At 37.4% G+C, this 23,507-nt stretch overlaps 1 protein-coding gene and 1 non-coding gene across 4 annotated transcripts in view; one reads left to right on the top strand and one right to left on the bottom strand.

Annotated features, from left to right (window-relative positions):
• SPATS2 (spermatogenesis associated serine rich 2) overlaps window positions 1-23,507 on the bottom strand; it is a 139,516-nt gene that overhangs the window by 47,896 nt on the left and 68,113 nt on the right. The window lies entirely within an intron of this gene.
• Window positions 20,268-20,374, top strand: LOC132660471 (U6 spliceosomal RNA). Its single transcript, XR_009601814.1, has one exon. It is a non-coding gene; the product is annotated as a U6 spliceosomal RNA (small nuclear RNA).

Raw genomic sequence — 23,507 nt, 5'->3', positions numbered from 1 at the left:
AACTCTCTTAGCAACCTACAAATATGCAAGACTATTAACTAGAGTTACCATGCTGTACATTATATCCCTAGGATTTATTTTTTTATAATTGGATGTCTGTACTTTTTGACCCCCTTTACCCATTTCACTCCCCATCCCAAATCCCCTCCCCATAACCATCAATCTGTTCTCTTTATCTACAAGCTTGGTTTCTTTTTTTTTTTTTTTTTTTTTTAAGATATCACATGTAAGTGAGATCATATGATATTTGTCTTTCTCTGACTTATTCACTTGGCATAATACCCTCAATCCACATTGTCACAAATGGCAAGATTTACTTCTTTTTATGGCTAAATGATATTCCCCTGTCAGAATTTCCTTCCTTTTTTGAAGTGGATTTGTTTTGAAAGAGAGACAGCACAAGTGGGGGAGGAGCAGAAAGAATCCCAAGCAGGCTTTGCACGGTCAGCGTGGAGTCCGACATGGGGCTTGATGTGGGGTTCAATGTAGGGCTCAAACTCATGAACCTCGAGATCATGACATGAGCTGAAGTCAGATGTTTAACCAACTGAGCCACCCAGGCGCCCTCCTTTGTTTTTAATACTGAATAATATTCCTGTGTGTGTGTGTGTAGAGAGAAGAATAGAAGGGGCTCAAAGCCAGGTATGGAATAAGTCTAAGGATTCTTACAGAAACTACCGAATTTGTATCTTTGAATTCAACAAAAACTTATGATTTTAGATTATGTTTTTCCATTAATATAGATGATGGTAAATTACTCTATTATCCCTTCTGACAAGTGAAGAGAAACATCTGGGAGGGAATTATAATACCTCCCAGAATACTTTAATTTTACAATGATAAGAAAATCAGTCATGGTATCATTTCTCACCCAAACTCACACAATGAGAAACCTACAGCAGAATCAAGGACAGACTCCAAGCTTAATGCTATACATTAGTGCTGTAACTCACCACACACTAGTTCTCAAGTTGCCATTATTTTAACAGTACCTTGGTATATCACCTTTCTTCTATGGATCTCAGATTCTTGTTATTACTCACTGATATTCCTTACACATGCATAAAACAAATGGGATAACAAAATTATTCATATTTCACCACGATCAAAGAGAGGCCACAGAGGTAAGATCTTCCGATTAAATGCAGATAAGCCCACAGGAAGAAAGCCTGGATGCACACATTACCTAACAAGGGTGATGATCACTTGTCATATTTTCTCAAACTAGATCAGCTTCCTCTTAAAAATTGAAAAGTAGGGGTGCCTAGGTGACGCGGTTGGGTTGAATGTCTGACTCTTGATTCCGGCTCAGGTCATGCATGATCCCAGGGTCATGGGATTAAGCCCTGCATCAGGTTCCACACTGAGCATGAAGCCTGTTTGGGATTCTCTCTCTCTCCCCTCCACTGTCCCCTCCCCTGCTTGCATAAGCACACACATACTCTCTAAAAAAAAAAAAAAAAAAAAAAAAAAAAAAATCAAAAATTAAAAAAATTTAAAGGTAGACTCAAGAGTTTAAGGTTTAAGTGTGAATTCTTACAGAAGTGTATCTCATGAACAGTTAAATAACCTAAAGTTCTCCTTTAGCCTGAACACAGCCTATATTCAATCACCTAAAAGAAAACAACCAGTGTCTTGAAATTTTTTTCTCATGCCAATTTTGAAAATAGTCCATGTATAAATCACCAATAAAATGGCAGATAGAGTTCAGTTTCTTCTTGTGCACTAATTACAAATATGGGAACAGGAATTATATTACATAAATGTGACTGCAAATAAAAGAAAGTTATTGTCACAGACATGACTAGCTATGAAGCCTAGGGTATATTCACAACCTCAAAACTGAAGAGGCCACCAACTTCAATTTCCTAGGTCAATTTTCTCTTCTGCCAATTTACCACCTAAGCTTGGAAGAATTATAACTATTTTGGTAAGAAAAAAGGCATATATAAAAGATAAAGATGGGGCGCCTGGGTGGCTCAGTCAGTTAAGCGTCTGACTTCAGCTCAGGTCATGTTCTCGCAGTCTGTGAGTTTGAGCCCCACATCAGGCTCTATGTTGACAGCTCAGAGCCTGGAGCCTGCTTTGGACTCTGTCTCTCTCTCTCTCTCTCTCTCTCTCTCTCTCTCTGGCCCTGCCCTGCTTGCACTCTGTCTCTCTCTCAAAAATAAATAAACATTAAAAAAAAAAGATAAAGAGAATGTGTAAGTAATGAAAAATCAAGCTTGGAAGAGGAGCAAATCCTAAATGGGAAATTTAGAAAAACAACTATGTCAAAATGCCATTTTTAAAGATGTCTAGTCTGCTTTAAGTAATTCTACTATGGAGTACTGTTATAGCCTTCTGGAATGCTAACACTTTTTTATATTTAGTTCTTTAAAAGTTATTTAAGAAACTTCCATCTCGGTTGTCAGTGGCCAAATACAAAAATCTTTGCAACCTGAACACAGTAGGTTGCAAGGATATAGACTTACAGTCTCATCAACTGGCCTTTCCAGGCATCTCAGATGACTACTGCTATGGTTTACAGGTTCTGAAAAATCCACACTTCAACTACCAGTCAATCTGCTAAGTGGGTCTTCAATGGAAGAAAGCAGCCTTATATTTCCCTATTTCTCCTTCATTTATCATATAGTCTTAACGACTGTTTAAATTTTTTTACTTTGTTCCTTTGAGTGCTTCTTCAACTACATTCTGAAGGATATTGTGCTTCCTCTTACAAGGCAAAGAAATTACACTGGGAAATTTACAAACTTCTAGAATTAGTTTTGATTTTTCCAGGTAAAGCTTGCTAGAAAATCAGAGTTTTTATTAACGACACAAATGAACAATTAAATCCTACCTTATTCTTACCACTAGATTTTCCTAGGTTTCCATCAAGTGCAACAGAACAAGCTTCATTCATTCATTCATTCATTCGTTCAGAGAAAGGGAGCGGGGGCGCCTGGGTGGCTTAATCAATCGGTTAAGCATCCCACTTCAGCTCAGGTCATGATCTCACGGTTTGTGGGTTTGAGCCCCATGTCGGGCTCTGTGCAGACAGCTCAGAGCCTGAGCCTGCTTTGGATTCTGTGTCTCCCTCCCTCTCTGCCCTTCCCCTGCTTGTGCTCTGTCTCTGTCTCTCAAAAATAAATAAATGTAAAAAAAAAAAAAAATTTTAGAGAGAGGGAGCACACACACCAAGCAGGCTCCCTGCTGTCAGCACAAAGCCCGACACAGGGCTCGAACTCACAATGAGATCATAACCAGAGCCAAAGTCAAGAATTGGACACTTAACCAAATAAGCTACCCAGGCGCCCCTAGAATAAACTTCTATTTTTTAAGTTAACAAGGATTCTTGAGGTTCTCATTATTTAAAAGGTTTACTGGTTCTAATAATAATTCTGTCAATTTCTCTATGAATTGTGATTGAATAGGAAATTCTGTCCACCTTTCCAAAACCTTCTTAGTAATATACCCTAGAGAATAGCCAGGAGGCAGTGATATTTATTTTAATGCCCCACCTCTTCTGTCTCAATGCCACCTTTCATTAGTTTGGAATTAGTTCTCCCACATATGAAATGAAATGCACAGCTTTAAAAAAAGTTCTTTCCTACTCATTACTGCCCTACAGAGTCTGAGGAATTCTATAGCTTTTCCAGGAAAAAAACCCCTCAATTTCATAAATTAAAAGAATAAAGCATTTGAGAACTGTGATTTTTTTTTTTAAAAGAACACAAACAGGGGCGCCTGAATGGCTCAGTTGGTTAAGTGTCTGACTCTTGATTTTGGCTCAGGTCATGATCCTAGGGTTGTGGCACCAAGCCCCACATTAGGCAGTGTGCTGAGCACGGAGCCTGCTTGGGATTCTCTCTCTCTCCTTCTGCCCCTCTCCTCCACTCGCTCTAAAATAAAAAAATATTAAAAAAAAATTAAAAATAAAAGACACAAATCTTCGATTACTAAGATCAACTATACATTCTTTGCTGATTCTAGATCATCTCTGAGCTAATGTCTTATTCACAAAATCTTGTATGTAGTTCCAAGGTTTACATGAATTCAGTTACTTAGAAAATTATGAAGCCACATGATGACTACTATGACATCTTACAGCCAACTTTCAAACTTTTCAATGGAATGGGACACTAAAATAGAATAAAAATTAAATATTTAGTTAAATCTTTACTTCTAAGTAGTGAGAAAAACTGTCATGAGTTTTATGTTTCTATTGGCTAATCTCTCCTTGCCTTTGGGGAAAGGGAAAAATAAATTGTGATGTGGCTAAAAGATGGATAGCCAGTAAAAACAGGGGAAAAAAGAGAAATCAAGGAATCTGGATAATCTAAAAACCAGAAAATCAGTTTGCAAATGAATCAAGTTGTATAAAATGCCTCTGTGTGAGTTGTTCACATAAGTCTGAAGAAAAACATAGTTTTAGCTACTAAGGGCGTATCTTCAGTCTCTCTTACAAGTCAAACCCTCATTTGTAGATTTCAATAAAATTTCTCTAATGAGATTATTAACTCCTAGTTGTTATACAATATATGCCATAGTTCTGGGTTTAAGGTGGATTGGATGAACTGAATGTGCTATTTTTTTTATTTATTTGGGGGGCGGGCAGGGGAGGGTAGGGCAGAGAGAGGGAATCCCAAGCAGGCTTTGCACTGTCAGCACAGAGCTGGATGCGGGGCTCAAACTTACAAACTGCGAGATCATGACCTGAGCTGAAATCAAGAGTCAGATGCTTAATCGACTGAGACACCCAGTGCACTATTTTTTTTTTTAATGTTTATTTAGTTACTTATTTTAAGTGTGAGAGGGAGAGAGAGAGAGAGAGAGAGAGAGAGAGAGAGAGAGAGAGAGTCCCAAGCAGGCTCCACACTGCCAACGCAGAGCCCAATGCACAGCCTGTTCCTATCAACCTCAAGATCATGACCTGAGCTGAAATCAAGAGTTGGATGCTTAACTGACTGAGCCACCCAGGCACCCCTGAACGCACTATTTTTTAAAAAAAATTAGTCCCTACTCCTCACTGTTCTTCAGATTCTCAAGAATTCTACCAGCTATCTCAGGAAAGAAACTCAATTCCAGTAAGTCAATGAAATCAAAACATTTAAGAACTATGATATTTAAAAGTCAAAGAAATCTTCAATTACTAAGCTCAGTACAGACTAGCTGGTAGAATTGCTGAGAATCTGAAGGAGAGTGAGAAGGAAATATTTTTTTTAAACTGTGTGTTTCATTTCATATATAGAACTAAAGTTTACTTCTTTTTATTTATTTTGAGAGAATGCGCATAAGCACAAGCTGGGGAGGGGCAGAGAAAGAGGGAAAGAGAGAATCCTAAGCAGGCTCCATGCTGTGAGGCAGAGCCTGATGCAGGGCTTGATGTCACAAACCATGAGATCATGACATGAGCCCAAATCAAGGGCCAGATACTTAACCAACTGAGCCAATCAGGCACCCCTAATTTCAGTCTAAAAAAAATTTTTTTTAAATTCATGTTTATTCTTGAGAGCGACAGAGAGAGCGCGTGCACAAGTGGCAGAGGGGCAGAGAGAGAGGGGCAACACAGACTCCAGGCTCTGAGCTGTCAGCACAGAGCCCGACCCGGGTTTGAACCCACAAACCATGAGATCGTGACCTAAGCCGAAGTCACACGTTTAATCAACTCAGCCACCCAGGCGCCCCTCTAATTTCAGTTTAGATCTGAGAGATATTCTTTTGTCACTGTAAAAGACTTTGCTTTGGATGTTCCTTCTAGCACCGTAGAACAATGAATATCTTCCCTTTCCAGCGCAGCCCATCCCCTGTGCTTCAAGGTACAGAAATGAACAAGTAACCCTAATTTCATGCTGTCTCCAACAAAACGATATCCTTTCTCCTAAAACCACAGCACTGCAAATCTGTCACTCTTTACTCATTAACCTTTATGCAAATAAAAATTAAATGTTTCTTCTTTCCTAAACCGCAAAAATTATGAATCAATTATCTACTTTGATTATAAATATTTCTATATCCACATAATTGTTATAATTACCACAAGGTAGACACTAGCTTTTAAGTGTTATACTTGTGAAGGTTTAAGACACACATTACCTACATAACACACTTGTTTAGGCCCATTCTGTCCTAATAAAACATCTTTAAAAAATATTTTATTGCGAAATATAACACATTTACAGTGCACACACACACATGAAGTATCACAGCTTGATAATTTATCACAAACACTCAAATACTACTACCCAGGTTAGAGAAATAAAACTGCCAGTACCCCAGAAGTTTTCCTTATGTATCCTTCCATTATTGTCTCTCACCATTCACCAAAGGCACGATTCTCCAAACTTTTCTTCATAGCTGATATCACTGAAGAAGACACACCTAAATATTATTGTATAGTTTTATCTATAAAAGGAATAATTCTGTGTGTATTTTCTTTTTGGTGCCGCGGGTTGTTTCGCTCAACACTGTGTTTGTAAGATTCATGCATGTTTTTGCAAATAAATGTAGTTTGTTCATTTTCCTTGAATATTTATTTCATTGTATGATTATGCCATTGTTGATTTATCTATTCCACTAAACAACTGATGGACAAATGGTGAACAGTTCGGCTGTTTACTAGACAAATGATAGACAATTGGCTTGCTGCTAGTTTTTGGCGAATACAAATAATGCTGTTTTGAATATTCTTGTACAAACCTCCTGGGGACCTGGGAATGAACTGCTGTTGAATACTCAAAAACAGAACTAAGTCATAAGGTATGCACATCTTCAATTCTAGTATATATGTCAAACAGCTTCTCAAAGTAGCTGTACCAATTTAAACTTCCACTAGCAGTTTTTGAAAGTTTCTATTACTCCACAGACTCACATTCTTGGTATTGTTAATCTTTTTTTTAATTGTAGCCATTCCAGTACAAAGAGAAGTAGTATCTTGTTTCAATTTTCATTTCATTTCTTTTTACTTTATTTTTATTTCTTTTATGTTTATTTATTTTTGAGAGAGAGACAAAGTACGAGTGGGGGAGGAGCAGAGAAAGAGAGGGAGACACAGAATCTGAGGCAGGTTCCGGACTCCATGCGGTCAGCACAGAGCCCGATGCGGGGCTCGAACTCACAAACTGTGAGATCATGACCTGAGCTGAAGTCAGACACTTAACTGACTGAGACACCCAGGCACCCCATCTTTTTTTGTTTTTAATATTTTTTAATGTTTATTTATTTTTGACAGGAGAAAGAGATGGGGGGGGGGAAGGAGGGAAGGAGGGAGATAGGGCGAGCAGGGGAGGGGAAGAGAGGGGACAGGGGATCCAAGGCAGGCTCTGTGCTGACAGCGCAGAGCCTGATGCAGTGCCTGAACCCACAAACCATGAGATCATGAGATCATGAGATCATGACCTGAGCTGAAGTCAGATGCTTAACCAACTGAGCCACCCAGGTGCCCCTCACTTATTTCTAAAAAGAATGAGTGCCCTCACATATGTTATTAGCCATTTTGTTATTCTCTCTCCTGACAATGCCTACTAATGCCCTGTATTTGGAGGAAGAATGGTCTTTTTCTCTGTATCATGTTTAAATGATTTAAACATGATACAAATTTCTTCTCCCATTCTGTGTCTTGCCTGTTAGCTCTCCTAAATGCCCCTTTCAATGAATAGTTCTTAATTTTAATGTAATAATGCATTGACATTCTTTCCCTTTATGATTGTTTCATTGATTTATTTATTTTTAAAAAATTTTTTAACATTTATTTTTGAGACAGAGAGAGAGAGACAGCATGAACAGGGGAGGGTCAGAGAAAGAGGGAGACACAGAATCTGAAACAGGCTCCAGGCTCTGAGCTGTCAGCACAGAGCCTGACTTGGGGCTCGAACCCACGGACCACAAGATCATGACCTGAGCCGAAGTCGGACGCTTAACCGACTGAGCCACCCAGGCGCCACTCATTTATTTATTTTTATTTTTCTGATTTCAGGAGAATTTAGTGATTCATCCCTTATATATAACACCCAGTGCTCATCCCAACAAATGCCCTCCTTAGTACCCAGTTAGCCCATTCCTCCACCAACATCCTTCCAACAACCCTGTTTATTCTCTGTATGTAAGAGTCTCTTATGGTTTGCCTCCCTCTCTCTTTTTATCTTATTCTTCCTTTCCTTCCTTTATGTTCATCTATTTTGTTTCTTTTTTCTTTTTTAATGTTTATTTTTGAGAGAGAGTGGGATACACACAGAATGCAAGCAGGGAAGGGGCAAAGTGAGAGGGAGACGTGGAATCTGAAGCAGGCTCTAGGCTGTCCAACAGAGCCTTATGTGGGGCTTGAACTCATAAACAATGAGATCATGACCTGAGCCAAAGTCGGACGCTTAACTGACTGAGCTACCCCGGTGCCCCTCATCTGTTTTGTTTCTTAAATTCCACATATGATTGAAATCATATGATATCTTTCTCTTACTGATTTATTTAACTTAGCATAATACATTCTAGCTCTATCCACATTGTTGCAAATGGCAAGATTTCATTCTCTTTGATCACTGAGTAATATTCCATTGTATATTTATACCAAATCTTTATCCATTCATCAGTCGATATACATCTGGGGCTCTTTCCATAATTTGGCTATTGTTGAAAGTGCTGCTATAAACAATGGGATGCATGTGCCTCTTCAAATCTGTATTTTTGTATCCTTTGGATAAATACCTAGTGGTGCAATTGCTGGGTCACAGGGTAGCTCTATCTAATTTTTTTGAGGAACCTCCATACTGTTTCCTAGAGTGGCAGCACCAGTTTGCATTCCCACCCACAGGGCAAAAAGGTTCCCCTTTCTCTGCATCCTCGTCAACATCTGTTGTTTCCTGAGTTGTTCGTTTTAGCAACTCTGACATGTGTGAGGTGGCATCTCGTTCATTGTGGTTTTGATTTGTATCTCCCTGATGATGAGTGATGTTAAGCAGTTTTTCATGGGTGTTAGCCATCTGGATGTCGTCTTTGGAAAAGTGTCTGTTCATGTTTTTTGCCCATTTCTTCACTGGATTGTTTTTTGGCTGCTGAGTTTGATAAGTTCTTTACAGATTTTGTATACTAACCCTTTATTTGATATGTCATTTGCAAATATCTTCTCTCATTCCATCAGTTGCCTTTTAGTTTGGTTGATTGTTTCCTTCGCTGTGCAGAAGCTTTTTACCTTGGTGAGGTCTTAATACTTCATTTTTGCTTTTGTTTCTCTTGTCTCTGGAGACATGTCTAGTAAGAAGTTGCTGCAGCCGAGGTCATAGAGGTTGTTGTCTCTTTTCTCCTGTAGGATTTTGATAGTTTCCTGTCTTACCTTTAGGTCTTTCATCCATTTTATTTTTGTGTATGGAGGAAGAAAGTGGTCCAGGTTCATTCTTCTGCATGTTGCCGTCCAGTTTTCCCAACACCATTTGCTGATAAGACTGTTATTTTTTTCCAGTATTGGATATTCTTTTCTGCTCTGTCAAAGATTAGTTGGCCATACATTTGTGGGTCCATTTCTGGGTTCTCTATTCTGTTTCAATGATTTATGTGTCTGTTTTTATGCCAGTTATAATTAGTGCTTTTCAGGTCTATTTAAAAACTCTTTCCCTGAGATAATGTTTGAGACTTGCTTCAAAATAATCCACTGAGGGGGCATCTGGGTGGCTCACTTGGTTGGGGGTCCAACTTCAACCCAGCTCATGATCCCACGCTTTGTGGGTTCGGGCCCCACTTCAGGCTCTGTGCTGACAGCTCAGAGCCTGGAGCCTGCTTCGGATTCTGTGTCTCCCTCTCTATCTGCCCCTCCCCCGCTTGCACTCTGTCTCCCAAAAATAAATAAACATTAAAAAAAATCCACTGAGGGTGGGTGGAAGTACAGACAAAAAAGATTGGCCATGTGTTAATTACTGTACCTGAGTCATGAGTATTTGGGAGTTCACTGTATTAGTCTACTTTTATAAGCTTAAAAATTTCAAAAACAAATTAAAAGAAAATAAATGTTATTAAAAAGTCCTGGAACTTTTAAGTGATTATAGCAAGGTTGCAGGATACAAGGTCAATATACAAAAGTCAACTTCTTTCTCATATAAAAGCAATAAACAAGTTTTTTGAATGTGAAATTAAAAACACAATACCATTTATGTTACCACCCCCCAAAGTAAAATACTTACATATAAAACTAACAAAGTATGCATAAGACATATATGAGGAAAACAATAAAATCCTGAGGAAAAAAAAGAAAGAACTAAATAAAAGGAGAGCTATTCTATCTTTGTAGATAGGAAGACTCAACATTGACAAGATGTCAGTTCATTCCAACTTGGTCTATAGATTATATACAATCCCAATCAAAATGCCAGCAATTTATTTTGTGGATATTGATAAAATGATTCTAAAGTTTATATGGAGAGGCAAAAGACACAGAATAGCCAACACAACATTGAAGGAGAATAATGCTGAAGATATGACACTACATAAATTCAAAACATATTATAAAGCTACAATAATCAGGGAGCCTGGGTGGCTCAGTCAGTTAAGTGTCTGACTTCAGCTCAGGTCATGATCTCATGGTTTGTGAGTCTGAACCCCAAATCGGGCTCTCTGCTGTCAGTACAGAGGCTGCTTGGGATCTTCTGTCCCCCTCTCTTTCTGCCCCTCCCCCACTCATGCTCTCTCTCAAAAATAAACATTAAAAAAACAAAGCTACAGTAATCAAAGCAGTATAGTATTGGTGAAAGAAAACAGACAAACAAACAAACAAACAATGGAACAGAATATAGAGAGCCAGAAATAGACCAACATAGATTTTTGACAAGGGAGCAAAGGCAATACACTGGACCTTAAGGAAGTCTTTTCAACATGGTGCTAGAACAACCAGACATCCACATGCAAAAAAAAAAAAAAAAAAATCTAGACACACTTTATTTACAAATATTAACACCAAATGGATCACAGACCTAAGTGTAAACTGTAATATTATAAAAACTATAAAACTAGAAGATAATATAAGAGAAAGTCTAGATAACCTTGGGTTTTGCAGTGACTTTTTAGATGCAACACCAAAGGCACAATCCATGAAAGGAATAATTGATAAGCTGGACTTCATTAAAATTAAAACTTTCTGATCTGCAGAAGACATTGTCAAGAGAATGAAAAGACAAGCCACAGACTGGGAGAAAATATTTGCAGAAGACATCTGATAAAGTGTTGTTACTCAAAATATACAAAGAACTCTTAAAACTCAACAATAAGAAACAATACAATTTAAACATGGGCCAAGGCCTTAAGAGACACCTCACCAAAGAAGATATACAGATGGCAAACAAGCCAGATGGCAAAGATGCTCCTCATCACAGGTCATGAAGGAAATATAGATTAAAACAAGATGCCACTACACATCTCTTAGAATGGTCCAAATCCAGAACACCGACAACACTAAATGCTGGCAAGGATGTGGAACAACAGGAACTCCCATTCATTGCTGGTAAAAATGCAAAATGGTACAGGCACTTTGGAAAACAGTTTGGCAGTTTCTTTAAAAACTTACCATGCAATCCAGCAATCAATCTTTTTGGTATTTACTCAAAGGAGCTGAAAACATGCCCACATAAAAACCTGTATATGGATGTTTATAGCAACTCTATTCAAAATTGCCCAAAATTCCAAGAGGTCCTTGGATAAACTATGATGGTGAATGGATAAACTATGATAGATTCAGACAAAAGAATATTATTCAGTGCTAAAAAGAAATTAGCTAACAAGTCATGAAAAGACATGAAACAACCTTAAATGCATATTACTAAGTGAAATAAGTCAATGTGAAAAGGCTACATCCTGTATGATTACAGCTATATGACATTCTGGAAAAGGCAAAACTAGAGTGACAGTAAAAGGATCAGTAGTTGTCAGGGGTTAAGTGGAATGAAAGATTAAAAAGCAGAGCACACAGGATTTTTAGAGCAGTGAAACTACTCTATATGACCCTGTAATAGTGGATACAGGTCATTATTCATTTGTCCAAATCCAAAGAATATACTACACCAAGAGAGAATCCTAATGTAAACTACAGACTTTAGGTGACAATGATGTGTCTATGTAAGTTTACCAATTGTAACATATGTGTCACTATGGTGGAGGATATGGATAATGGGGGAGGGTATGTGTGGGGGTAGGAGGTATAGGGGAAATCTGTACCTTCTGCTAACTTTGCTGTAAACCTAAACCTTCTCTAAAACACATAATCTATTAAAACATTTAAAAAACACTATTGAGGAAAAAAGTTTAAAAAGGAAAGAGTCCTTCCTTTTCTGAGCCCATGAAGATACTCTTCTAAATTACATTTATAAGCTTTATTGTTTTACCTTTCACATTTAGATCTATAATCTAAACCCTGGAATTGATTTACAGGCATGAAGTAAGTAAGGAACAGAGTTGTATTTTTTCCATATGGATTTCCAAATGTCTCAGATCTAACTGAAACAAGATCATCTTTTCCTCAATGCCTACAGTACTACTTTTCAAATAAAATCTCCATATATGAATAGCTCTGTTTCTGGGCTCTCTGTTTCATTTGTCCATATTTCCATCTTACTGGTAATACCATATTGTCTTTTTTTTTTTATTTCAAATTTTAGTTAGTTAACATACAGTGCAATATTGGTTTCAGGAGTAGAATTCAGTGATTCATCACTTACATACAATACCCAGTGCTCGGGGGAACCTTCCGACTTCAGCTGAGGTCATGATCTCACAGTTCTTAAGGTTCAAGCCTGTGCTGGGCTCTATACTGACAGCTCAAAGCCTGTAGCCTGCTTAGGATTCTGTGTCTCCCTCTCTCTCTGCCCCATCCTACTTGCGCACAGTCTCTCTCTCTCTCTCTCTCTCTCTCTCTCTCTCTCTCTCTCTCTCAAAAATAAACAAACATTTTAAGAACTAGACAAATTCCTAGAAACTCACACACTACCAAAACTGAAACAAGAAGAAAGAGAAAAGTTGAACAGACCTAAGACCAGCAAAGAAATTGAATCAGTAATTAAAAATCTCCCAACAAACAAGAATCTTGGGCCGGATGGCTTCCCAAGGGAATTCTACCAGACATTTAAAGAAGAGTTAATATCTATTCTTCTCAAACTGTTCCAAAAAACTAGAAGTGTAAGGAAAACTTCCAAATGCATTCCATGAGGCCAGTGTTACCTTGATTCCAAAACCAGACAAAGACCCCACTAAAAAGGAGAATTACAGGCCAATATTCCCTGATAAACCTGTATGTAAAAATTCTCAACAAGATACTAACAAATCAAATTCAACAGTACATTAAAAGAATTATTCACCATGATCAAGTGGGATTTATTCCTGGGCTGCAGGGCTGGTTCAATATCCACAAATCAATCAACATGATACACCACATAAATTTAAAAAATGGGTAAGAATCGTATGATCCTGTCAAAAGATGCAGTAAAAACATGTGGCAAAATACAGCATCCATTCTTGATAAAAACTCTCAACAAAGTAGGGATATATGGGACATAACTCAACATCATAAAGGCCATATAAGAAAGGCCCACAGCTAATATCATCCTCAATGGAGAAAAACTAAGGGCCTTTCCCTACAGTGAGGAACAAGATAAGGATGCCCACTCTCACCATTACTATTTAACAGTACTGAAGTCTTAGCCTCAACAATCAGACAACAAAAAGAAATAAAGGGCATACGAATTGGCAAGGAAGAAATCAAACTTTCACTATTTGCAGATGACATGATACTCTATGTAGAAAACCCAAAAGACTCCACCAAAAAATCGTTACAACTAATACATGAACCCAGCAAAGCTGCAGGATATAAAATCAACACGCAGATATCTGTTCATTTCTAAACACCAATAATGAAGGAGCAGAAAAAAGAAATCAAGGAATTAATCCCATTTACAATCGCACACACACACAAAAAAGATATCTAGGAATAAACCTAACTAAAGAGGTAAAAGATCTGTACTCTGAAAACCATACTGTGTTAATTACTGTAGCTTTACAGTAAGTCTTAATTGGATTCAGTGAGTTCTCTGACTTTGTTGTTAAGAATTCTTCAGCTATTCTTGGCCCTTTGTATTATCATATAAATTTCAGAATCACTTTGTCAAGCTGCATAAAAAATAATGTTGGGGGAGGGGCATCTGGCTGGTTCAGTTGGAAGAGCATCCAACTCTTGATCTTGGGGTTGTGAGTTCAAGCTCCACACTGTATATAGAGATTAAGAAAAAAAAGTAAACTCAATGAAAATAATGTTGGGGCCTTTATAAGGATTGCATTAAATCTATGAATCCATTTTGAAGGACAGTTATCTTCAAAATATTGAGGCTTCCAATCCATAAACATGGTATACCCTTCTATTTAAGTGTTCTTTCATTTCTTCCAATGATGCTTTATCATTTTCTAAAAATGTTTATTTTAGAGAGAGAGAGAGAGAATGCAAGCAGGGGAGGGACAGAGGGAGAGGGAAACACAGAATCCAAAGCAGGCTCCAGGCTCTGAGCTGTCAGCACAGAACCTGGCGCAGGGCTCAAACCCACAAACCGTGAGATCATGACCTGAGCCAAAGTCGGACACTTAACTGACTGAGCCACCCAGGTGCCCCAATGCTTTATCATTTTTTAATAGTGTTCTTATACATCCTTTATTGAATTTATTTCCATGTTACACTTTTGGTACAAGTGTAATGGCATCTGTTTTTAAATTTCACTTTCTAATGATTTATTGCTGGTATAAACAGGTGTGATTGATTTTTGTGGAATGATTTTATACCCAGCAACACTGTTCAAATCATTAATTCTAGTAGTTTAAGCTCTTGTGGGCTTTCTACATAGGGTATCTACAAAAAACATAGAGCAATCATCAACATAATGGTGAATACTAAGACCTTTTCCTTTGAGACCAGAAAACAAAACAAAAATGCTTGCTTTGTTACTTTTTTTCCTTCCAACCTCACGGAGAAATAATTGACAAATATGATTATATATAAAGTATACAACATGATGAGCTGATATACATGTGTACTGTTGGAATAGTGACCAAGATCAAAACAATTAACACATTCATCACCTCACATAGTTAACTCTTCTGCTTCATTACTTCTAGACAACTGGAGGTCTAATAACTACAACAAAGCAGGAAAAAGGGACAAATATCATAAATACTGGAATCCCATTATTCATGGATCATTTTATTTAGTTTCTTCTACATTTTGGAGGGGATTTAATTTTCTGTTCTTTTTCTAACTTCCTTAGAACTTAGCTCACTGATTTGTAGCCTATCTTCCTTTCTAATATATACATTTAAAGCTAAAAAAAATTAAAATTCCCTCTAACCACTATTTTAGCTGCATGTTACAGGTTTTTGTATACAAATTTCTATTATTGCTCTGTTTAAAGTAGTTTCTAATTTCATTTTGATTTCTTTTTTGATCCGTTATTTAGGAGTATATTTCTTAATACTCAAATATTTGAAGATTTTCTAACTTTTGGATGACTAGCTTAAATGCACTGTAGTAAAAAAACAAGCTGTATGATTTTCTCTAAAAATTGTGGCAATTTGCTTTATGGCCAGTATGTGGCCAGTAGAATTTTTGAAAATGTTCTAAATGCACTTATAAAATAATAAACATATATATACTAATCTGTTGGATATAATTTGTTCTAATTATGATAATTATGTCACATGTGCTAGTTATAGCAAATATTTTATATCCTTATTAATCCCTCACCTGATTGTTTTGTCATTTACTAAGAAATCTGTGTTAAAATATCCTACTATAATTGTGTATTTCTCCTTTTAATTCTGTCAATTTTTTTAAAACCTATTAGAATTATTTTTTCTGTTAAATCAAATGCTTTATCATTATGAAGTGTCCCTCCTTTATCTCTAATCATGCTTTTTTGCTTTAAAGTCTACATTGGCTGAATATTAATACATAAACATTCAGAACAGTTTTCTTTTGTTAGTCTCTAATTCTTTTTTTTATTCTGGTAAAAAAAAAAGGCATAGCATAAAACTTACATGTTCTTTCTTAACCATTTCTTAGTGTATACAGTTCAGTAGTGTTAAGTATATTCACATTATTGTACAACTAATCTCTAGAACTTTTTCACCTTACAAAATTAAAACTCTGTATCTATTAAATAACAACTCCCCATGTCCCTTAATTCCCCATAACCCCAACTCCTAATAACTACCATTCTACTGTTTCTGTGACTTTGACTACTGACGATACCTTCTATAAGTGGAATCATGTAGTATTTACATTTTTATGACTAGCTTATTTCACTTAGCATAATGTCCTTTTATTTTAAAGTTTATTTTGAAAGAGAGAGAGAGAGTGTGAATGGGGGAGAGACAGAGAGGGAGAAAGAGAATCCCAAGCAGGCTCTCAACACTGAGGCAGATTCAGGGCTCGATCTCCCAACCATGAGATCATGACCTGAGTCAAAATCAGGAATTGGCTGCTTAACTGACTAAGCCACCCAGACACTCCATGTTTTTAAGGTTCATCCATATTGCAGTATGTAGTGACTATTTTAATTTAATAGCTTCCCTGGAGATTATAACATCAATTTTTGACTTGCAAAATTCTAACACTAATTGGCAGTTTTACCCTCTTCTTTGAAAAAGCAAGGGAGCTTATGCTCCTCCCAATTTATAGGCCATGGCTACTATGCATGCTAATTCTCTATGTATTTTTAAATCCTAATAAAACATTCTTAGTCGTTCATACATCAATATTCAGACTTGACCATGTATTTGTGGTCTGCATTGCTATTCATGCCTTCTTGCATCTCCAACTTTCCAATTGGTCTTCTATCTCAGAGTACCTTTACATTTTTTTCAGTGGGGTGAGGACTTTTGGTTTTGTTCGTTTGTTTTGTTGCTTTTTAAAACTGTTTATTTCCACTTTATTCTAGAAGGATATTTTCACTGTATATGAGGTGTGTAGAGTTGCAGACTGGCCGTTATTTTTATTCAGACCTTTAAAGATATCATCCCACTCTCCTGACTTCTTTCTGTTGAGAAGTTAGCTCTAGGTCTGACTGTGATCCTCTCAAAATTGCATAGTTTTTCTCTAGCTGCTTTTAAGATTCTCTGTCTTTGCTCCCTCAAAATTTTATTATGATGTTCCTAGGTGGATTTCTTTATTATATTTATTCTGCTAGTGATTTCTAGCACTTCTTGAATCTGTGGCTTGATGGTTTTCATGAATTTTGGAACGTTATCAACAATATCTCCTCAAATACTCTACATTATTCTCTTCCTTCTGGGGTTCCCATTACACGTATGGCATACCTATCCCTGTAGCCTCTATGTTTTTTACTTCCTCTTCTGTATTTCCTAATCTTTTGAATTTCCATATCATTTAGTTCCTTCTAACTTATCCTGCAATTCACTGACTCTTCTCAGATACTATCAATCTGTTTTTAAAACCATACATTGAGTTCTTAGTTTCAATTACTACATTTCCCAGCTCTAAAATATGCATTACAAAATAGTTTTCCAGCTGGCTGCTGAACTTCTCCAAGTTGTCTTTATTTCCTTGAACATTTTAAGAATTTTTTTTTAAGAACAGTTATTTTGTTTATTTTAGAAAGAGAGAGTGAGCACAAGTGGGGGAGAGGGAAGAAGGGAGGGGGAGGGGGAGGGGGAGGGAGAGGGAGAGGGAGAGGGAGAGGGAGAGGGAGAGGGAGAGGGAGAGAGAATATCTTAAGCAGACTCCACACTAGTGTGTAGCCCAACACAGCGCTCTATCTCACCACCCTGGGATCATCACTTGAGCCAAAATCAAGGTCAGATGCTCAACCAACTGGGCCACCCAGGCTCCCCAAGAATAGTTATTTTAAATCTGGTAACTACAATATTTGGATCTCCTGTGAATTTATTCTATTGTCTAATGTTTCTTATTCCATATTTATTGTTTCATCCTCTTATGTTCTAACTATTTTTTTTGTGTGTGTACTAAATAATCTATTTAAAAACCTGATAGTGAAAATAATCTGTGACGATTTCCAGAGAGGATCTGTTTGCTTTGTACCAAGGCACCCAGTTACCTCAAACCAATTTCAGGTACTGAAATAATTTGAAACTAAGTTGCAATTCCTACAAAGGTGAGTCTATTTCCACTCATTTTTACTACTACAAGGACTCAGTCTCTTGGGGTCCTATGCCAGAGCAAAGGGTGGGGGGTCACAAGTCCCCGCTTACAATCCAGAAGGCCCTTAACATCAATCACTGTCCTCTTGGCTCCAGGAGTTTGTCACCATTGGCTTCTCAACTGCTCTATCCTCTTTGCATCACTCAGGTAATTGCCTGTTACTCTCCCTTCAAAATGTTTATCTTCCCTGTCTTTGGTCTAATGGATTCTTGCATGCACCAAACCAACTCTCTTGGACTAATTTTGAAAATGATACATTAGAAAAACTTGGGAAGATTTTTTTTTTTGTAGGAAGCATATAAATGAGAAGTGTAAGAAAAAACTTAAATTGATTCTAAGAATAACCTATTTTTTTAATTGCCGAGGGTAGAAAGACAAACCACATTTACTTACTTCTTTCCCACCTTATTATTAGATATTTTAGATATATTAGATATTTTACTCCTAAAAGGAAGGGAAAAAGAAATACATGGCCAATTATTTCCAGATACCTTTTGTAGAACAGTCAGCTAGAGCCTAAAATAAAATGTCCTCTTTATTGAATTTCTAAAAAGAGATGACATTACAAAAGTATATTAAGAGTGAGTAAATGACTTTCAACAAAAAGAACTGTGTTGGGGCGCCTGGGTGGCTCAGTCAGTTAGGCATTCACCTTTGGCTCCGGTCATGATCTCACAGTTCGTGAGCTCGAGCCCTGCGTCAGACTCAGTGCTGAAAGCCTGGAGCCTGCTTCAGATTCTGTCTCTCCCTCTCTCTCTCTGCTCCTCCCCTGCTTGTACTCTCTCTCTCTCTCTCAAAAATAAACATTAAAGAAAAAAAGTTTAAAAAAAAATAAATTAAAAAAAAAGAAAAGAACTGTGGTTGAACCCAATGAACTAAAAGACCCAAAGACGTGCTTCAGTTCTGTATTAGTTTCCCATGGCTGCTATAACAAATTACCACAAACTTGGTGGCTCAAACAATGGAAATTTACTCTTTCATAGTTCTGAAGCCCACAAGTCCAAAATCAGTTTCACTGGACTGAAATCAAAGTAACGGCAAGGCCACACTCCTCTGAAGGCTCTAGAGAAGAATCTGTTCCTTGCCTTTTCCAACTGCTGGTGGGTATATAGGCATTCCTTGGCTTATGGCCATATCACTCCAATCTCTACCCTCATAGTTCTAATGCCTTCTCTTCTATCTGAAATCTCCTTCTGTCTCCCTCTTATAAGGATACTTGTGATTGCATTTAGGCCTTGCTTGGATGATCCAGGATAAGCTCTCCATCTGAAGATCTTTAATCACATCTGCCAAGTCTTGGCCATCCATACAGGTAACACCCACAGCATTTAGGATATGGGTATCTTGGGAACGGGGGAAGAAGAATTATTCAGCCTACCATAGGTTCCTAGTTCTGTAGTTAATTAACATTATAAATTACTTCCAGATATGAAATATATACGTCATGGGGATGAAAGGTATAGCACAGAGAATATAGACAATAGTATTGTTAACAGTGTTGCGGGGTGACAGATGGTAGCTACACCTGTGGTGAGCACAGAGCTGTATAATTTCAAATCACCATGTTATACACCTAAAACTAACATAATAATGAGTGTCAACTATAATTCAATAAAAAATTTGTAATTAAAAATTTTAAGAAATAATTTATTTAAAAAAGAAAAAAATCTGAGATATTTTTAAAATTTTAACAAAATTTGTTTCTAGATAGTCTATAGTGTACCAAGGTACTGAGCCAGGTGTCGGAAAGACAAACAAGAATAAAACCCAGTTATTATCCCAACAGGCTCAGAGTCTAACAGAAGACAGGCATACAGTGAATGTTTATAGGTATAGCAGATGAAGTAGGAGGCACAAAGAATAAAGAAGTCAGTTCCGATAGTTATTATGACTTCAGGGGCACCTGGGTGGCTCAGCTGGTTGAGCGTCGGACTTCGGCTCAGGTCCTGATCTCATGGTTCGTGAGTTCAACCCCCTCATCGGATTAGCTGCTGTCAGTGCAGAACCCACTTAGAATCCTCTGTCTCTCTCTCTCTCAGAAATATGGTTTTAATTAAAAAAATAAATAAATAAAAATTCTATGACTTTATAGTTTGTAGTATTCACATTGACAGCACATATACTAAGACTGGAATGTTACAGAGAAGATTAGTGTGGCCTCCACACAAGTAAGACATGCAAATCCATGAAGTGGTCCATAAAAAAAAAATGTTAAAAATAAATAATAAAAATTTAAAGATAAAAAAAAAAAAGCAGTTTGTACCTCTTCTCTTTTTTCTCTTTTTTGAGTTTATTTATTTTGAGAGAGAAAGCGCACGCAGGAGGGCAGAGAGAGAGGGAGAGAATCCCAAGCAGACTCCACACTGTGACAGCACAGAGCCCCATGTGGGGCTTGAGCCCAAAAACTATGAGATCATGACCTGAGCTAAAACCAAGAGTCAGTCGCTTAAATGACTGAGCCACGCAGGTGCCCCTGTAGATCTTCTCTTGAAAAGGAAGTCCTCACATCCATTAGGGAAGCTATTTAAAAAGCAGACAGACAGAACACAACATGTGTTGGAGAAGATGTAGGTAAACCAGAACCCTTGTGCACCGCTGATGGGAATGTAAAATGGTACATCTGCTACAGAAAACAAAATGGCAGTTCCTCCCCAAATCACAGAATTACTGTAAATCCAGCAATTCCCTTCTGGCTATATACCCAAAAGAAGTGAGATCAGGGATTTCAAAAGATATCTGTACACCCAAGTTCACAGCAGCATTATTTACAATAGTCAGAAAGTGGAAACAACCCAAGTGCCCATCTACAGATAAGTAAACAAAATATAATACATACATACAATGGAATATTATTCAGCTTTAAAAAGGAAGGAAATTCTGACACGTTACAACATGGATTAACTCTGACATTATCCTTAGTGAAATAAGCCAGTCACAAAAGGACAAATACTATTTGATTCCATTTGTATGAGTTATCAAGAGTAGTCAAATTCACAGAGACAGAAAGCAGAAAGTAGGACGGTGGTTTCCAGGGACTAGGATAAGGAGAGTAAGGAGTTATTGTTTAATGGATACAGGGTTTCAGTTTTGTGAAATGAAAAACAGTTGGGGAGGGAAGAGGAAAGAAAGAGAGAGACATTTAGGCAGTTCTGTATAAAACAAAAAGTAGTAAAGCGGGGCACCTAGGTGGCTCAGTTGGTTAAGTGTTTGACTTCGGCCCAGGTCATGATCTCATGATTTGTGGGTTCAAGCCCTGCATCAGGCTCTGTCCTGACCACTTAGAGCCTGGAGCCTGCTTCGGAGTCTGTGCCTCTGTCTCTCTCTCTGCCCCTCCCCTGTTCACGTGTGTGTACGTGCTCTCTCTCTCTCTCTCAAAAATAAACAAACCTTAAAAAAACTTTTTGTAAGTAGTGAAGCAATTAAGCAATATTATAGTACTGGGATAGAGAAATTAATTGTTCATGCATGATCAACTATGAAATTCAAGTCAGCTATTTTAATGTTTCAGAGGTTTAACTCTCAAATGTGAAGGGGTTTTGTAGCTGAATAGTTTTACAAGTGGGAAAAGAGGAAGAGAGAGAAGCAAAGTTAAGTGTAAAATGAAGTCAACAAAAAAAGTACAATACTTGTGAATCTGCTCTTATCACTGTAACTTGATAAATACAGTTACACATGGACAGGCAAACATGATATTTAGGTCTAGAAAAATATTAGCAAATGTGACTGTTTAAAAGAGTCTAATGTACCATCCCCAGAGATAGTGATTCAAAAAAAATTTTTTTTAATTTCCAGAATGATTCTGAGATACACTCAAGTTATTATAATCGTTCAGTCTTATCCTTCTTTAGTCTCTGAAAGCTATTTAGAGAGAAAATTAGGATCATAAGTAATCTGTGGGATTCAGAACTAAACCTACTCCCAACCTTGGATTACCCCAGAGTTGGCTTTCTTTTATCTAGTGCTGGCTTCAGACATCAGTCAGATGTAAAGGTAAAAACTATGCTTATTTATCTCACTATAACTTCATATTATGAACCTAACAGGTTCTCAAATATTTGCTATGGGTTCTACCCAAAAGTTCTTTTATTTAGCTCATGATTTTCAACATTTGGTTGCCCAACACACAGTTCAAGTAATCCAAGGGTAAGGCCCACAAGAGATTTTTGGCAGAAGCATTTTTTACCTAATTAACTAGTAAGCCACTAGTAGGCCACTTAGGGTCTAAAGACCTGCCCACTGTTGCCACTATTTAATTTAGAGCTATTCAAACCATCAGGGATAAAGAACTAGTTGTTGTTTTTATTTTGTTAATCTCTAATCTTTGAGGACCAATGCTTTTATAAAACAATAAAACTGCACTTGAGAGTGGTGTGAAGAGATTGGCAAGTCCTCTCCTGAAAACACAAGTATTAAACTGAACAGGACTGTCAACAACAACCATTTCAGGGCCCTAGAATTCAACCAAAGGTACATGACAAATTGAGAAATTGCTAGAGCCTTAAGTAAGAACAATGAAGTCTGTATGCTTCTTGCCTAGGACTAATCCCATTCACCTATCTCCAGCTTTGTGGAGAACAACGACTTTACCAGGGCAGGGCTGGCCATAAAAATCTGCAGTTTTACTGCCAAAGAAGGCTAACTAGAGAGGAAGGCAAAACTCCACAGCTCTGTCAAGCTCAAGTAGAGAACTCAGCTGGAAATGAATAAAAATAACGCATTGCTTTGTTAGCCTGAAGCCGGAGTCTTGGTTGAGTGAGTGGTAAATAAGTAGGATAGTTAACAGGGAAATCCTGGAAAAAAACACAGAAAAGCTAGATTAGCTCTTTACACATTCCTAGCTAAATGAGAAACTATGCACATGCACAGGGAAACCCAGGAGGCCAGTGGAAGGTAAAAGTGAAAACAAACTTAAGAACTGCCTGAACTTTGAACATCCTCCTCAACCCATATGGTTCAGTCAGCAGAGGATCAGAGCTTATGCATTTGAGATGTTTAGCAAAACCTCATTCCAAATCACTGGCTGACCAATAAACACTGCAGATGCAGGGACAACCCCTAAAAAGCAAATATAAAAAATAAAAATTAGAATTAAAAAAAAAAATGTGCAGATACATTTGTGACTGTACACATGGGACAGGCAGAGAGGTAGATGCCTCAATTTATGTCCAAGCTAATTATTTTTAAAATACCCTCAAGAAGATAAAGAATCCAGAGTTAATACATTACCTTAACTATCCACTTAAAAAAAAAAAAAAAAAAAAAGCTAAGGGGCGTGTGAGTGGCTCAGTTGGTTGAGCGTCAAGCTTCAGGTCAGATCATGATCTCACAGTTTGTGAGT

Source organism: Panthera onca, chromosome B4 (assembly GCF_046562875.1).
Source record: "Panthera onca isolate mPanOnc1 chromosome B4, mPanOnc1 haplotype 2, whole genome shotgun sequence".
In the NCBI taxonomy this organism is placed as follows: Eukaryota; Metazoa; Chordata; class Mammalia; order Carnivora; family Felidae; genus Panthera; species Panthera onca.
This window is presented reverse-complemented; position numbering and strand designations above follow the sequence as displayed.